A 4,136-nucleotide genomic window follows, 5' to 3' on the forward strand; every position below is an offset into this window, starting at 1 on the left:
AATTATAATTAGCATATGCCAAATAAAACCCTGATACTCTACTATGAGATAAATGATTTCCTTAAACAATTAACTCACAATAATAAAATAAAACATGTTCAAAGAAAACGACCATGAAAGAAAACGAGAATCGAAATGAAAATGGACATGAAATGAATATCAAAGAAAACAGGAAACCCAAACAGTAACGAGCCTAAACCGTTAAGAATGACCAACATTTTATTCTTTTTTTTTGCCCCGTTTTACCTTATGTATATCTGAATCAGAATTTCACAATAACAACGACCTTAACGAAGTGGGAATGATTAACAATTGTAATGAAAAGAGAGAGATAAAAAAAAAATGTTATGTCCGGGTTTAACAATAAGTCTATGGTCACGCTTAATTCTTGTAGTGAAACGACCTCGGTAATTGTAATAGGAGGTACATTTAAAAAAGGAAAATCAAATAGGCATTAAATAAAAGAATAGACAAAAGATACATACGTACGCGCAAACATACACATACACATAAACTCAGACACACATACACACACATAAACTCACACACACACACGTAAACACACACACATACATAAACTCACACACACACACGTAAACACGCACACACACATAAACTCTCACACACACACACACACACACGTAAACACGCACACATATATAAACTCTCACACACACGTAAACACGCACACACATATAAACTCACACACACACAAACACGCACACACACATAAACTCACACACACACACGTAAACACGCACAGATACATAAACTCTCATACACACACGTAAACACGCACACACACACATAAACTCACTCACACACACACACACACACACGTACACACACACAAACACACACACACGTATACACACACACACACAAACACGCACACACATAAACTCACACACGTAAACACGCACACACACATAAACTCATACACACACATAAACACGCACACACACACATAAACTGACACACACACACTGACCTTTCAATAAACAATTAACCTAAATTCACCTGAAGTTCAGCTTGAGTCAAGAGAAGAGTTACAGCAGTAAGACAAAAAATAATGATAATACTAAAAAAAAAGACAATACCATACCATCAAAAAAAAAATCTCAACACATAAGAATAAAAGAAAAATACAAAAAAACAAAAAAAAAACATAAACAAACCAAAAAAAAAGAAAGAAAATACTTCCGTATCCCCTGAGCACGAGAATCCGCGAGAAAACGCGAGAATCCAGAACTCAAGGCCGGTCCGAACGCAAAGGAGAAAAAAAAAAAAAAAAATAGACCCCCCTCAAAAAAAAAAAAAAAACGTAAAAAAAAAAAGGAGATACTCACCTAAAGGCAAAGATCTTCCACAAGAGGAGCCTAAACAGCCTAGACAGTTGTTTCCGGTAGTAGACGTTTGTTTAATTAAAGAGCACAGGCGGGACACAAGGTCAGGTCAGTCGAGAAGTGCATGTCAACCATTATGTAGTGAAAGTTCCTGCGCTCAGATACGCACACACACGCACACGAGAGATCACACACTGGTTGTGTCTTAATGGAAACGGCTGTGGGCTGGTTTAGTCTTTTATTTTCATTTTTTTATTTTTTTATTTTATTTTTTTTGGTTTTTGGTTTTGTTTTTTTGTCACTATGGGTTACTTTTTATTGCTTTTTTATTTATTATTGTTATTGATATTATTGCTATTGTTACTATGCTTACTATTTATTACTACTACTGCTACTATTATTACTATTACTGCTGTTGTTATTACTATTACTTATTACTACTACTGCTATTATTATCTTTACTACTACTATCACTCATACTATTACTGCTTTTAATGTCATTACTTATATATTACTAATATTATATCACAACTACTACTGTTACTACTAGCACAAATACTATTACTATTTCTAATGTATCTATTTCTAGTACTGATCTTATATTACTATTAGTGTTGATATTACTATTACTACTACTACCACTACTAATACTTCTAATAATACTATTACAACTACTAGTGCTAGCAATACTATTTCAGCTATTACTATCACCAATGGAAATACAGTCATTACGTTTCATTTTCCTTAAAAAAAAAAAAAAAAAAAAAAAACTTTCTTCTTTCTTCTTTCTGTTTCATTGTTTTCAAAACTCAGTTCATTCATTTTCCTTTTTTTCTAATTTTCTTCTCGTTTTTGGAAACCGTTTGAGCTTTGAGTTTTAAAATAAAAAATAAAAAAAAATAAAAATAAAAAATAAAAAAAATAACACAATATATCCAACACTGCGGGTGGTGTTCAGCCATAACACGACACGGACTTAGATACTTAGAAAAAAATAATATAAAAACGTTTGGAGATGGCTTTTGGCATTAAAAAAGAAACCAATTTCTTTGCTATTAATAACAACACAAACTGATTTTTTTCTACTTCTTTCTCTCTCTCTCGCTCGGTCTACGATTTCCAACACTTGATCGACGGAAAGGTTGTACAACGAGAGCAAAATATCCCACCATGACGAAGAAAAGAACAAATAAGATCAAATGAAAAAACGTTATTTTCTCTCCCTTTAGAAGTCAGGGACGACAACAGAGGCGGCGAGAGCGAGCCGAGAAACGTACTCTCACACTGACGTCCGGCGGGTAACTGGCGACCTCGTGCCAGACAAGCAGACTTAAAACCCCCGCGTGCACCTGTACAGCACCTGCTCCTCCTGCTTCTGCTGATCGTGTGCTCCTGCTGTTCTTTCTCCTGCTTCTGCTTCTCCTGCTGTTCTTTCTCCTGCATCTTCTCTTCTTTCTCCTGCTCCTCCTGCTTCTGCTGTTCCTGCTGTTCTTTCTCCTGTGTCTTCTCTTCTTTCTCCTGCTTCTGCTGTTCTTTCTCCTGCGTCTTCTCTTCTTTCTCCTGCTTCTGCTGATCTTGCTGTTCCTGCTCTTCTTTCTCCTGCTTCTACTTCTCCTCCTCCTGCTTCTGCTTCTTCTCCTCCTCCTGCTCCTCCTACTGTTACTGCTCCTCCTGCTTCTTTTGCTGTTTTCCTGCTGTTGCTGCTGTTCATTCGACTGCTTCTGATCTTACTTCTGCTGCTATTTCTTCTTCTCTCTTCTTCTTCTTCTTCTTCTTCTTCTTCTTCTCCTCCTTCTCCTAATCCTAATCCTCCCCCCCACTTCCTCCTCCTAATCCTTCTCCCCCTCTCCCTCCTCCCTCTTCCTCCTCCTCCTCACTCCTCCTAATTCTTCTCCTCCTCCTTCCTCCCTCATCCCTCCTCCCTTCTCCTTCCTCCCTCCTCCTCCTCTTCTTCTTCTTCCTCCTCCTCCTCCTCTTCTTCCTCCTCCTCCTCCTCCTCCTCCTCCTCCTCCTCCTCCACCACCTCCCTCCACCTCCCTCCTCCCTCCCTCTTCCTCCTCCTTCTCCCTCTTCCTCCACCACCACCTCCCTCCTCCTCCTTCTCCCTCTTCCTCCACCACCACCTCCCTCCTCCTCCTCCTCCTCCTCCTCCTCCTCCTCCTCCTCCTCCTCCTCCTCCTCCTCCTCCTCATCTTGTTCCTCCCTCCCCCTCCTACACTGCCTCCTCCTCTACCTCCCTCTTCCTTCTCCTCCTATTCCTCCCTCTTCCTCCTCCACCTTCTCCTCCTTCCTCCCTCTTCCTCCTCCACCTCCCTCCTCTTCCTCCACCTCCTCCTACTCCTCCCTCCTCCTCCTCCTCCTCCTCCTCCTCCTCCACCACTCCCTCCTCCTCCACCTATTCCTCTCTTCTCCTCCTCCACCTCCCTCCTAGTCCTCCTATTCCTCCCTCCTCCCCCAACTTCTCCCTCCTCCACCTTCTCCTCCTCCTTCCTCCTCCTCCTCCTCCTCATCTTGTTCCTCCCCCTCCTACACTGCCTCCTTCTCTACCTTCCTCTTCCTTCTCCTCCTCCTCCCTCCTCCTCTCCACTCCTCTCCTCCTCCTCCTCCTCTTCATCCTCCTCCTCCCTCCTCCTCCACACTGTCTCCTCCTCCCTCCCTTCCTTCTCCCCCTCTCCCCCTCCTCTCCTCCTCCCTCCTCCTCATCATCTTCTCATCATCTTGTACCTTCCTCCCTCCTCCTCCACCTCCCTCCTCCCCCCTCCTCCTCCTCCTCCGATTCCTCCCTCCTCC

At 42.0% G+C, this 4,136-nt stretch overlaps 1 protein-coding gene across 1 annotated transcript in view; it reads right to left on the reverse strand.

Annotated features, from left to right (window-relative positions):
• Positions 1 to 2,636, reverse strand: part of LOC122261572 (neuropilin-2-like) — a gene marked incomplete in the record, with an annotated part of 149,918 nt that extends 147,282 nt beyond the window's left edge. Inside the window, 1 exon segment of the mRNA XM_086534774.1 lies at positions 2,516 to 2,636.
• Positions 2,637 to 4,136: the final 1,500 nt, after the last annotated feature.

This window comes from Penaeus japonicus, unplaced genomic scaffold, assembly GCF_977035675.1.
Source record: "Penaeus japonicus unplaced genomic scaffold, GWHDUDI00000001_assembly GWHDUDI00000042, whole genome shotgun sequence".
In the NCBI taxonomy this organism is placed as follows: domain Eukaryota; kingdom Metazoa; phylum Arthropoda; class Malacostraca; order Decapoda; family Penaeidae; genus Penaeus; species Penaeus japonicus.